We start from the raw sequence: 14,543 nt of genomic DNA, 5'->3' as shown, positions 1-14,543 counted from the left end.
GGTCGATCGACCATGCAAGACAGTCGATCGACTGGTCTGCACTGAACAGTAGCTTCTGTAAGTCGTGCTCTGGTCGATCGACTATAGGAGGCAGTCGATCGACCACTACAGCTGGTAATCCGCTTCTAATTCTTCATAAAATTATCTTTCAGGCCTCGAAATGCGCACCAATTCAAGTTCGTTTCTTGAGTAAATACTTCACGTCAAATGCAATACAAGGTACTCGGGGACGGATTCGGCTCGATTTCTACTCATTTCCGCATAAATCTGCAATATTACATAAAAATACGAAAGTAGACGAAATGGGGCAAATAGTAGCATAAACTACAAATTTTATCTTTGGTACTCACAACGACGGGTATCAAATTTTGGCGCCGTTGCCGGGGATCGAACCCGGGTCACCCGCGTGACTGGCGGGAATACTTACCACTATACTACAACGACGCCAAAATTTGATACCCGTCGTTGTGAGTACCAAAGATAAAATTTATAATTCCTATTAAGACTAACCTAGGCTAGTGGTAACAGGGTCGAACCACAAGGAGGCAGATGTAAATTCTAGTTGATTTATATTCAGTCTAAGGTAACAATCGTGGGGGTTGAGTTGAGATGGTCTATAGCTAAGAACAAATAAAGATAATAAACTAAAAAGACGGTTTAACAGATAAAGAAAGGGGTACTAGGATGATCGGTTCATTATAGCTTCGGCGGCAGCAAACTAAGTCGGTCTGAGTCAACACAGATGAGGCGGGAAATAAAGAGGTCCTCTCGGTCCACTCTTAACAAATAGCATCTTTCGATCTCGCTATAGGTCCCTAATATCACTAATACTAACTTTCGTTCTGAAAAGTGACTAATGGTCTAAACTATACCTATCTTTCGATCTTAGCACAGTTTAGTCGATTCAATTGATGGTCTAACAACTTTCCCTATCTTTCGATCTAATGGGTCGGTCATAAAATAAGCATCTAACTGGTCGCATGCATTCGATTCGTCAAATACAAGATTAAATTCAATTAAAACGAAGGATAACCTCACGAGGTCGATCGATCGATCGATAGGATGGTCGATCGATCGTGGTCCTCAAACAAACGATAGAGCGGAACCGAACATTGGTCGATCGACTGAGGGTGAGGGTCGATCGACTACTTGAGCTGCTACTTGACTTCTTAAAACTCGTGGACTTGTCTTTGGGGCCTTGAATGGCGCACCAAGCTCGTTCCTCGGGTGAATACTTCACGTCAAAATGAAATGCAGGATACTCGGGGATGGATTTAGATTGATTTTCCCGTTGAATCATCACATTTCTGCAATAATGTACAAAACACGGAAGTAGACGGAAATAGGGAGAAATGCAGCATAATCTACACGAATGAGCTCTGAAATGCGTGTAAAATGGGATGTAAAACATCATATAAAAGACACGCATCAAACTTCCCCAAACCAAACCCTTGCTTGTCCCCAAGCAAGAACTAGACTCGATCTAATAACCTAATGGAACGAGTTCAATCTCAGAGCGAAATGCAAGCTGTTAAGCCTAAACCAATTTAATGCATAACCAACAATCAATTAGCAAATGAATCATGCAAACGAGTTATGAAGCCGTTAAAAACATGCTGAACCGCCAACTGTAGAGACTTATCAAATTGGACTCTCACGGGTCGCTCAAATCACTCAGTAAGTACAGGTGAAAATATGTAAGATAGAAAGAATTAATTTTGTAGTGACTCTCACCTAACTACGGCCTATAAGAACATGCCAGCAATAAAATATGAAAATGATCTCTATGACCGTACATATGCATTCCAACCAAGCAGATGACCAATGACACATGCCGAGGTATATATGGGATATGTGAGGTAATGGGTAAAAAGAGGCAAAACATTTTATGGTAAAGTGGAGGTACAGGTGATCAAGCTAGTACCAAAACGGAACCATATAGCAACATCCAACTTCTTGCTCATAATCAAACGAAACGGTGCTATAGCAAGCACAAAACTCACAATCTCCAAAATATTAAATCAATAAACTCCCCATAAAATATAAATGGAACATGGGAGCAAAAATCGCCAAAAGATAAGGATTAAATTATGCGAATTGACTTTTTTTTTCTTTTTCTTTCTCGAACTCCAGCCGATCGACCATAAACGGCAGTCGATCGACTGCTTCTATAGTACAGAATTCTCTTTTTTTCTTTTTCGAGTCTTTTTCATCTTTTCTTTTCTTTTTCTTTTTCTATTTCTCCTTTATTTCATCTTCCCAATAACGTCTCAACAGAGCATATGCCACCAAGAATGAGTAACAACCCCAAGAACACAGACTACTAGCTTGACAAAGGACAGGCTAAATGTAGGATATAGTAAATGGGACAAAAAGGGATATTTTTGGTAGTGTGGAGTTTATGGGCAAAATAAATAAAGGAAAACCTCTACCACATGTGTCAACAAACCACAAACCGAATGCATACGTATTAAGTAGATCAAATTCATATTTATGCAAATTAAGGAAACATGTCTCATAAGGAGTACTACTCACATTCCTAAATAAACCGGTCATAGATGTCACCAGTTATAGGCTCTAAATCTCAGAAATATGATGTAGCTTGCCAATTTTCTAAGTCAGGTCTCAAGTCCAGCAAGTAATTCAACGAAAACTCGTAGATATGCATATACGATTCTACTAATAACATGTTAATTAGCAAGGCTTAGGTATAAACAACTGCAAATGCAATGTCATCATTGAAATACTACCATTCCGACTCAACCTATATGCTAAAATAAACGTGCATTTTATGGGAATTTTTTGAAATTTTTTCAAATTTTATATGCTAAAATAAACAATGCAAAACAAAATTATACGTGAATGGAATCAAATGATATGCGACGCAAAACCCTTCCCCAAACCAAATCGCACAATGTCCCCATTGTGCAAAATCATATAATGAAGAAAAGAGAAATGGGAATTTACGGGAAATAAATAAATATGACATGAAGTAAAGAAATCAGGAACTCACAAGACTTTAAGCGCAACAAGGGAAACCTCCCCAAACTAGCGTAAGCTAGGAGGTTTCAGTAGCCAGCAGTGCTACTAATAAGTACCTGAAAGACAGAAGATACCACGCATAAGACTGAGAAAACAATTTTTGAAGCGGTAAAATTGTGCATAAATGAGAGAACAGAAGAAATATATAAATTTTACGGAAGATAAAAGGGAGTAGAGAACTCCCTTAAGTTCGCAAATCGACCAAACACGGCAGGGGAGAGGTCGTGAACAAATACAGCAGCAGCAGTGGTCGATCGACCAAGAAGATCGGTCGATCGATCAAGTGGGCGTGAACAGTAGCTCCTGAAAACCTGCAAATCAGTCGATCGACCATATAGGCCAGTCGATCGACTGAAAACACTGCTGCAACATCTTAATTCTTCGTATTAGCTCAATAACTAGAGCTACCGGGGTCTAAAACCTGCAAATGTACAATAATACGCGCCCAAAATTGCGCAAAACCCAGAATAATGTCTAAAGCATATAAAATCCTAAGCAACAAAATTAAATGCGAAGTTTCGCCATACAAAAGCAATAAAAAAAATGTCTTAACAAAGCAAATAAAATGAAGTTTAAAACGAGCTCGATCAACTAATAGTTGATCAAGAAGGACCACGGTATGGCCCACTTCGTCGGCTTTTGGCTACTAGAGGTAGCCTCAATGGTGCTCATCTTATCAGCTGCACCCTTATCAGCTTCAACAGTCGGAGAGCTCAACGGATCAACTTCGTCATCTCCCCAATCAAGGGTCTCTTTGGGCTCATCGGAATCTAAGTCGGACTCCTTTGCTTTGACTGGCTCATCATCAACTATCTCATCAATTCCATAGCTCAGGCAACCAAGACCTCCTCTTTGAATGATAGGCTTTGTCGCAGCTAGAGTGACCTGCAGCTCATCCTTCCCCCAAACCAGCTCCTGCAATGTCTAAAACAACAGATTCTTCCTCCTTTTTGCTCCCAATCCGGGGCGGAGGGGTTAGCACAGGAGTAGTAATAGAGACAGGCAATTCAGGAAGCACAAAGTACGATTTCTTTTCAGAAACCGTATTACAAGTAACAGGCCACATGGGGTCCTTCTTTTTAGCAGGTTGGGCAAAAATGATAGAATGTTTTCCAACTTTGAAGGTCAAAGTTCCAGAGCCTACGTCGATAACTGCACCAGCAGTGTGCAGAAACGGCCTACCTAGGATGATCGGTATATGGGCATCCTCAGGCATGTCAAGGACAACAAAGTCGACAGGGAAGAAAAACTTCCTTATTTGGACGGGTATGTCCTCTAGGACTCCTATAGGCTCGACCGCAGATCGGTCGGCCATCTGAACTGTCATGTCTGTGATAGCAAACCGGGTCAACTTAAGCTTCCTAACTAAACTCAAGGGCATGACGCTTATACTAGCCCCTAGGTCACATAATGCCTTCTAAATAGAGAAGGTACCTATTTTGCAAGGAACAGAAAAGCTACCCGGATCCTCTAACTTATGGGGCGCAGTGTGAGACAGATAAGAGCAAGACTCCTTAGTAAGTGCGACGGTGTAATCTTGTTTCAAGTGACCGCTTTTTGGACAAAAGTTGTTTCATAAATTTAGTATAAGCGGGCACTTGGTTTTCTAACTCAAGGAAGGGGACTTGTACATTCAGACTACGGATAACTTTTTCAAATTTGCTTTGAAAGATACTGTTCCTTGGTCGGCACTAGCCTCTCCGGGTAAGGGGTTGTAAGAAGTACCTTAGCCCTCTCCTCCAAATCACGCGCGCGGCGCAAGCATCCTTGGACTTAGGTGAAAGTCCGTCACCTTCTCTTTGTTCAAGCTAGACCCCTCCTCAGACCGTCTCAAATGAGAACCATTAACCGTCATTGGGTCGAATTCGGGACCGGATCGACCCATCAAAGACTCGGGTCTTGTCCTAAAGTCTTCTGGATCGTGGTACCCCGAAACAAGTGGTCTCGCAGATTATTTGGCATCAAAGGAGGAAATTCCTCAAGATCGCAGCGATCTCGTCGATCGACCATCGTTTGTCCTCGATCGATCGGACCGAGATGTGATTCGAAGCTTACAGAACCCGTGCTTGATCGATCGACTAGGTATATCGATCGATCGATCGATATACCTGTAGACTACTGTTTCATTTCTGATTTATTCGTTGAAGCTTTTTTTGACTTGTTTCCGGCTCATCTTTTTCAACAGCGTCCTCGACCATGGCAGGACCATCAAGGGTGGACCCGCTCCTCAAGGTGATGGCATTTAAGGTCTCCTTTTGGTCAGTTTGGGTCGGCAAGTGTCCGGGAGCTCGAGTGTTGCTTTTGCTAGCCAATTGAGCAATTTGGCTCTCCAGTAGCTTCATCCCGGCCTCTCTTGCTTGGGACTCCTTTAGCAATGGTTCTTAAGTTCGGAAAATTCAGAATTCTGCGATTGTTGTTTCTTTGCGGCACATAAGGAGGTTTCGATATTGTTGTTGCTTTTGATGAGGGGGCACATAGGGTTTTCTTGCGGCGGAGCTTGAGTTGGGTTCAGGACATTTTGGCTCCTCCAACTCAAGTTCGGATGGGTATTCGGCTCATAGTAGGTGTTGGTCTGCCAATAGTGTTGAAAGGCAGCACAAGACTCAAAGGGACTAGGGCAGTTCTTCGAAACGTGCCCCTCAGCTCCACACCTTTCACAGACGAAGGGACCGTCTAACACAGCATTGACTTGGTACATCCCACCTTTAGAGGCTCCTCCTAGTTCATACTTGTCAAATCTCGCAGTGAGAGCCTCAAGTGCAGCAACAGAGGAGGATTCAGCAGCTCTCCTCTGGTTCCCTCTGGAATTCCCATATTCGGCCTTGTGGGTAGCTAGATCCTCAATGATCTTCCTCCCCTTGGTTGCTCCCAAATTCTCAGGGAATCGTCCATTGGCTGCAGCATCCAAAATGGCCCTCTGATCGTCGTACAACCCATTGTAGAAATGATTGCACAAGCTCCACTTTTCGAACCCATGGTGCGGTATGGTTCGCACCAACTTCTTAAATCGGACCCATGCTTCGTGGAAATTCTCATCTGGCCCTTGTTTAAAGCCCGTGATTTGAGCTCTAATAGCAATCATCCTTGAAGCAGAAAAGTACTTCTTGTAGAATGCCAATGCCAATGAATTCCAATTGGTGATCCCCTGAACGGTCCGGTCCAAATCTCTATACCACTCCCTTGCGGCATCACAAAGAGAGAAGATGAACATGGTCTCCTTGATCTGGTCTTGGGTCACGCCGGCTGGTGGGGGTATGGAACAGCAGTAGTCAATAAAGGTCTCCATATGCTTAGCTGCATCTTCATTTGCAGCTCCCCCGAACTGGTTCTTCTCAACCATGCTAATGTATGAAGGCTTTGGTTCGAACTTCCTGGCATCTCCTGGTAGTTCGAACCCCTTATATAAGTTTTAATTTGTCGGCTCAGAATGACTAGCTATACTCGCTTCCTCGGCCATGACTGGAATTTCGGAGAAGTAACTGTCTTGGTGAAGAAGTGGAAACGGGTGAAGATCTGTGGGTCTTCTTCGAACAGATTGTTCTCGTAATAGCTTGACAGAGTACTCAGCTCTTCCTCTGTCGGTAGTACTCTTTGTGTTCGTCTCAACTCACGCAAGGATTTCTCTATCTCAGGGTCGAATGGCACTAGTTCACCACCCTGTGACCTGCGCATAAGAGGAAACTACAAAAAGAATATAAGAAAAGTTTAAGGAACAGAAGTCCCTTAAACTAAGAAAGACTAAAAATAAAACAACTAAAATTAGGACTATTGCCTCCCCGGCAACGGCACCAAAATTTGATACCTGTCGTTGTGAGTACCAAAGATAAAATTTATAATTCCTATTAAGACTAACCTAGGCTAGTGGTAACAGGGTCGAACCACAAGGAGGCAGATGTAAATTCTAGTTGATTTATATTCAGTCTAAGGTAACAATCGTGGGGGTTGAGTTGAGATGGTCTATAGCTAAGAACAAATAAAGATAATAAACTAAAAAGACGGTTTAACAGATAAAGAAAGGGGTACTAGGATGATCGGTTCATTATAGCTTTGGCGGCAGCAAACTAAGTCGGTCTGAGTCAACACAGATGAGGCGGGAAATAAAGAGGTCCTCTCGGTCCACTCTTAACAAATAGCATCTTTCGATCTCGCTATAGGTCCCTAATATCACTAATACTAACTTTCGTTCTGAAAAGTGACTAATGGTCTAAACTATACCTATCTTTCGATCTTAGCACAGTTTAGTCGATTCAATTGATGGTCTAACAACTTTCCCTATCTTTCGATCTAATGGGTCGGTCATAAAATAAGCATCTAACTGGTCGCATGCATTCGATTCGTCAAATACAAGATTAAATTCAATTAAAACGAAGGGTAACCTCACGAGGTCATGGTCCCTCAGTCGATCGACCAATGTTCGGGTTCCAAAAGCTACTGTACACTGAGGACCAGTCGATCGACCACCTACCTTAGTCGATCGACCACAATGCTATTGCAGACGTGAATTAAAAGACCGAGGAACTTGAAGCCCGTTAAGTTTAGGTTTTGGAATAATTGTTACGTACACTTTCTATATAACGTAACTGAGAATACCTAGTTTAGCATTCAGTTTTTGATCCAAGTTTTTACCTAAGTTTTATTCAGTAATTTTCATTAAGTTTCCGCATACGGTTCTTGATAGATAGTTAGGGTTTGGGATCGTTGAGCATTGGATTTTCGGTTCTTAATAACTAATCTTTCCTCTGCAATTCGGTATTCTTCTGCCCTAATTTTAGTTCATCTTTATTTTATCAATAGTTTAGAACTGCTAAGTAGATTCCCGCAACCGTTATCATTGTTTATGTTAATTATTTGTTTTACTGTCTTAAGCATGAATTCCCCTGTTTACTTTATTAGTCTTATTATTGTTTTCACCCTTAGTATGAGTAGCTAAATAGTTTGTGCTAGGATGTAGGCGAATTGTAGCTTAGGCGGCATTAGATTAGACACGGCCTGAACCCGCGTGTTGGTCGATCGACCACCTTACCCGGTCGATCGACTGACCTCGTGAGCTTATTTCGTTTTAATTGATTTTAATTGTTGTATTTAACGAATCGAATGCATGCGACCAGTTAGATACCCTTTTATGACTGACCCAATAGATCGAAAGATAGGGTAAGTTGTTAGACCATCAATTGAATCGACTAAACTGTGCTAAGATAGAAAGATAGGTATAGTTTAGACCATTAGTCACTTTTCAGAACGAAATTTAGTATTAGTGATATTAAATTTGATACCGTCGTTTAGTACAAAAATTAAATTTATAATTCCAAACTAAAACTATAGCTAGTGATAGTAAGGGTCGAACCACAGAGAGACAAGGTTGATTTTGTTTGCTATTTTTCAGTCTATAAAAGTAACAATTAATTGGGGGTTTTGAATTTGGTTGATTAACTGGCTAATTGCTAAAATGAATATTCTCAACAAGATAAAAAAGGGATCGGGAACTTCGGTTCACCATGGCAAATATCAGGTCAGTAAGGTAGCAAAAGTCTTACAATACGGTCTCAGGGAAAATAAGCTAGCCTTTCGATCAAATCTCAAATAACCTCACGGTCTATTAATTCCCTAGAATTTATCAACGCTTTCGCTCAAGAGAAATTCCAAATCTAGCGATAATTCAAATTACCAATCTTTCAATCTAGTAAAGAAATTTATCAAAAGATAACTAAACCAATACGGAAGAACTCATACTACACAACAATCCTAATTTAATACCATGGCTCACCTTGTTCCCAATCAAAGAAATCACCTACACATAATTATAACTATTCTAACTTCGAAATTAATAATAAAGAACAAATTTGACATATTGGAATCGAACTAAAACAAAAGAGAAGGATTCAATTGCTGAAATTAATTGATGAAAACAAGAATCAAAATAACAAAGAAATAAGGAAGAGGAAGAATTGCATAAAAAAACTCACTAATCAAATTCAAGAACAAAGCATTCGAATCCAAGGTTTCCGTCTTCAAGCTAGATCTAAAACTGAGTTTTTCCAGAATGAAAAGCATAACCTAAAAGTTGCTGCGTTCTACTGATAAAAAGATACTGAAAGTTAATTACAAGTTGGGCTTTTAAAAGCCTAACACGGAGAAAAAGATATCAGCTCGAAATCAGGTTGATCGACCGGTCAGCATGGTCGATCGACTGGTTAATGCAGAACAGTAGCGTCTGATGCGTTTCAGTGATCGATCGACTGAACAGCTTTGTCGATCGACTGAATATGCTGTGCAGTGGCTCTCTTTTTCCTCCCAATCAACTCTTCACTCCTTTGCACGCATCCCAAGGTGAGTGAATACGACTCTCCTTCTTCTTGGCTTCCTTAAACTTGCCCCCGGAGGACGAATTAGGCTTGATTTAGCTTACTTCCACTCGTTCCTACAATAAATCGTAAAAATGCAAAGTAAACCGTTTCGGGAGAAATAGTAGCCTTAAGCTAACAATTATGCATGGAAATACGTGCCAAAACCGCAGATAAAGTGTAAAGAATATGCACGTATCAAATCTCCCCAAACCAAACCTTGCTTGTCCCCAAGCAAGCACTATGACCCGTATAAAGACTAAATGGAAAGGAGTATATCTCAGAGCTAACTACAAGCCAATGCCAAACCGTTTAGTGCCCAAAGTCAACTACTGCAAAGCTTAAATCAAGTGAACAAATTTATGCATATCATAGAATTAAGTCGGCCGTTCGACCTTGCAATACTCATACAATCGGACTCTCCCGGATCACTCTTCTCTCAGCAAAGCAAATGGTAAGATTATATGTAAAAGAGAGAGAAGAAAAATACAGTCCCTCACCTAGACTGCGACCGACAGAACATGTATGCTTGACTAGCATGAATAATGATTCTAGCTACCGTACATACGCATAACCACCGTCAAGGACTATCACATGCCGAACTATTGCAAGATTTGGGTATGTGAGGCTAAGTGGGAAAGAAGGGGCAAAACAATTATGGAAGAGTGAAGGTAAGAGCCAAGCTAGTACCTAACGACCCATTAGAAACCGAATCCCGTTCTTCCAACTCAACAAAAAAACCATGCCTTTATTGACTAGGCAACACAAAAACCCAAACAAACGCCTCCAAATCATGAGGTAAGCACATGAGGCGTGTTCTTATTTCAACCAAGACCTTATTATTTTCAAGACTCCCTTTTTTTTTTCTTTTTCCTCTTTCCTGTTTCCATTTCTTTTCTTTCATTTTCTCTTTTTTTTTTCAACCTCTGAACTGGTGGTCGATCGACCAGTGATGGCCGTCGATCGACCACCCTTACACAAAACAGAGCCTTCTGCCCAGGTAAGACAACTCTTTTTTTTTCATTTTCTGAATTTTTTTTTTCTTTCTTTCTTCCTGTTTCAAAAGGACACAGCTCCTTCACTTCTCAAAAGTACCCGCTCCAACATTACAAACGAACCAAAACTGCTTCTAATCTGACAAAAATTCCTCTACTACTTCCTAGCTTGGCACAATGGTAGGCTAAGTATGGGATGTAGTTAAGGGCAACTGGCAATTTTTGGCTAATGTGAAGCTAATGGGGTAAAATGAGAAAGGGGAGGATGCAATAGTTCTCAAAACATGCAATACCGACCACAAACCAATGCGTATAGGCAATAAGCAATCAAAACTCATACACGTGCAAAACATGAAATGAAGGGAGTAACTACTCTCAATCCTAAATTAACCGGTCATGAATGTCACCAGTTATAGGCTCTATATCTCAGAAATTATAAGTAGCTTGCCAAAAGTAATGAGTCAAGTCTAATTGCCCGAAATGGATTCTATAACAAAATTTGAGAGATCACTTTTAATTCTTGCTAAGCAGCTGTGAAAAGGCAAGGAATGGCATATTTGACTAATAGAGCAAAATCATCATTAATAACTCCAATCCGACTCAACTATATGCAAAAGTAAACGTGATATTTTTGGTTTTTATGAATTTTTTTCAATTTTTTTTTTTTTTTTTTTTGAATGGATGAAAATAAAAACAAAAGCAAACAGAAATGCACTAAACATGTGACTGAAATGCAATAAAAAACAAATGCATATGCAAAACAAAAGGCATATGCAAATACCCTCCCCAAACCAAAACGCACAATGTCCCCATTGTGCTCATCAGCAAATCACCAGCAGAAAAATGGGAGAATAAAAGCATAATAAAAGAAAAGGAAGCTAAAAGAGAAAGGAATATAACTCACAAAATTTGACCTCCCCAAACCAGCCAAGAACGGGGAGGTCACCAGCATCTAATCTCCACCCTCGTAGTCAGAGTCTCTGTCCTCGTCGGACCCCGAGTCACTCTCCTCCTCCTCCTCCTCAGCAGCAGCAGCGGGAGTGGCTCTCCTGGAAGTGGAGGCACCAGCAGTAGTAGTGGGAGGGGGTCTCTGGCAGACGAGGGTAACCGCCCGAGGGGGACAAAGTAAGAAGGGTGAGCCCAGTCACCCTGTGGAAGCATCCCCCCGAGCTAGCTCCTCGTAGACCGGGTGCGGGGCTATGGCCGTGTCCAACCTGTGCTGGTTGAAACTCCTGCACAAATCACCCAAAACACATGACATTGTCCTCTGGTCCATGACCTGAGGGACAACCAAAGGGGTAGGTGGTAGAAAAGTGGATGTACCAGCAGGAGGGGTGGTAGTGGAGGTAGAGGGTTCCTGTGAAGAGGAGGCACGAGCTCTCCTCGAAGTGCTAACAGTAGGAGTGGCCGCCACCAGAGGAAGCCTGTAACTAGGCAAGGGCGGCCGAGCTGCCCCCTCAACAGTGGTAAGGGGCAGGACAGGAGGGTAGCCAGTGACAGGGATGCGGTCACAGATGAAAGAATCAATCTTCCACCGCATCTGTCTATCGATCCAATAGACACCCCTCGCGTAACGGAGGTCCATGAAACGCAGGTCAGGGTCGATGGGGTCCTCATGTCAAGGGAAAAGTAAAACAAGGCGGTTGGCGATACGTGTCACCAATCCGCCACAGGCAATGGTGGTCAAGGTGCCCTCACTTACGATCCCGAAAGTGAGCGGCGGTCAAGTAGGCAATGTTATAGATACGGGCTGTCCGACGCTCAACGTTCAGATAGCCCGCCAAAATTGAAAGCTCAATATTATTCACATTATTAGACTCTTTACGGCCAAAAATGGTATTACCCATTAGCCGTAGAAAATAACGAAGAGGGGGCAAGTGGACGGAAGTGCCCGTCCTCCTCGACCCGTAAAAGTCACCGATACAAGACCACATGACCCGATGACTGTCTGAGGTGTCCGAGGTTCTGCCCTCGAAGTAAAGACCCATAAACCCCGCAAAATCAGCAAGTGTCAGAGAGTAATTGACATTAAAAAGTCGAAAAGAAATGCAAGGTTTGGTCGAATCAGCCAAGAAAGCTTCCGAGTCGAAAGCATAAGACGAAAAGAATTCAAGGGTCAAAACATAATGTGTGAACTCAGCCATGTCCACAAGATCCAACATACCCGTCCCGTTTAGCAGGGACACAACCGACTCATAACAGCCTAATTTCTCCAAGGTATCTTTATGGAGAAATCGGGTAGCTGTGACCTTTATCTTCGAAACAAAGAAAGAAAATTTAGCGCGTTGCGTAGAGTCAGCAAAGATAACCTGCGGATAGTCAGGTAGACTATCCGTGGTGGCCTCTATCATCAGTGGCGGTCCCCGTTGCCGCTTAGCTGGCCCTTGGCTCGATTGTCCCTCTTGCATTGGCGCCTTTCCTTTTGTCATATTTAATACCTTCAAATAATGCATTAGTAACAAGAATCCCCAAACAATGTAAATTGAAGAAAACCCGAATCACAATCAAAGCTGAAAGCAGATTAGGGTTTCGAAGAAAATTGGGGGAAACGGCTTTAACCACATCCTAGCTGCTTATTTGCTTTGAAAATCGAGGGGGAAAGGATAGATTAGGCAATTAAAGTATAAAGAAGGCAAGAAATCATCCCAAAAGTCGATTTCCCCAAATCGATTTTTTCATCTCACAAGCACAAAACTCAGAAAATTTCGCATAACAACCACAATAAAATCGAGAATAGAGCATGGGAATGAGATTAGAGACTTACCTTGAAGAAACTTTGAAGATTAAAGCAGGAAAAATCGAGTGAAAGACGGGATTGCAGGTGAAAAATCGCTAAAAGGGATGAACTTAGGGTTTGTCTATTTTCTGAGTTTGTGAGAAAAGAAGAGTAAATGAATGAATAAGGAGAGAAAACTTCCTTAATAGAACGGTTTCTAAACCCGCGAAGTGGTCGATCGACCACTTTACTCTGTCGATCGACCGGTCTGTCACTAAATCAGCTTCTGGAGTCTCCGCTTCAGTCGATCGACTGAACAACCTAGTCGATCGACTGCTAGACCTGGCAATTTAGCTCAAATTCGTCAAACTTGTTTCCCGACTTAATCTCCGTCTTTCTCACAACATCTAGTAAACCACTTACGCACTTTGCATAAAATAAATTCCTGCAGAAATTATCAAAGGCGTACAATTTTCCCAAACCAAGAAATTGCAAAATGCATGAAATTAAAAAAAAAACTCAAAAGAAAAGCGAATAAAATCAAAAAACAAAATAAAATTCCTAAATTACAACCTGGGTTGCCTCCCAGTTAGCGCTGGTTTAAGAGGTCCCGCACGACCTTTTTACCTCACTTTTCATCATCTGATAGCGGGTCGAAGTACAATACCTCGACTTTCCCAACATATGCATCTGATCCATGATAGTGCTTCACATATTGGCCATTAACCTTGAACCTTTCTCCAGCAGAGGTCTCCAATTCAACTGATCCGAACTTTGTGACAGCTGTGACCGTATAGGGGCCGGTCCACCTGGATTTCAGCTTACCAGGAAATAAACGGATACGAACGTTAAAAAGAAGTACCTTATCGCCAATATGGAACTCGCGCTTGATGATTCTCTTGTTGTGCCAGCGCTTTGATTTCTCCTTGTAGATCCTTGCATTGTCATAGGCTAGCAGCCTAAATTCCTCTAGCTCATTCAATTTGTGTCATGCGTTTCTCACGAGAGAGGTTAGGATCCAAATTCAAATCACAAATAGCCCACCAAGACTTACGCTCTAACTCAACAGGTAAATGACATGTCTTACCATAAATCAATCGGTATGGTGACATCCCGATTGGCGTTTTATACGCAGTTCTATAAGCCCATAAGACATCATCCAACTTAAGACTCCAATCTTTCCGTGATTTAGAAACAACTTTAGCTAAGACTTCCTTCAATTCTCTGTTAGAAACCTCAACCTGACCACTAGTTTGGGGATGATACCCCAAACCTCTACGATGTTGGACACCGAATTTAGTCAATAAAGCACTAAGTTGTTTCTCTTTAAAATGCATTCCCCCATCGCTAATGACAACCCGAGGGACACCAAAACGAGGGAAAATGATCTTTTAAACAGTTTAATCACGGCCTTTGCATCGCAATGGGGGATAGCAATAGCTTCCACCC

General features: G+C 41.8%; 1 non-coding gene across 1 annotated transcript; it reads right to left on the bottom strand.

Annotated features, from left to right (window-relative positions):
* Window positions 1-372: 372 nt before the first annotated feature.
* TRNAD-GUC (transfer RNA aspartic acid (anticodon GUC)) lies at window positions 373-444 on the bottom strand. The gene has a single exon. It is a non-coding gene; the product is annotated as a tRNA-Asp (tRNA).
* Between the last annotated feature and the right edge of the window lie 14,099 nt (window positions 445-14,543).

The sequence above is a fragment of the Silene latifolia genome, chromosome 7, assembly GCF_048544455.1.
Source record: "Silene latifolia isolate original U9 population chromosome 7, ASM4854445v1, whole genome shotgun sequence".
In the NCBI taxonomy this organism is placed as follows: Eukaryota; Viridiplantae; Streptophyta; class Magnoliopsida; order Caryophyllales; family Caryophyllaceae; genus Silene; species Silene latifolia.
Note: the sequence above shows the minus strand (reverse complement) of the source record. Positions and strands in the feature narration are given on the sequence as shown.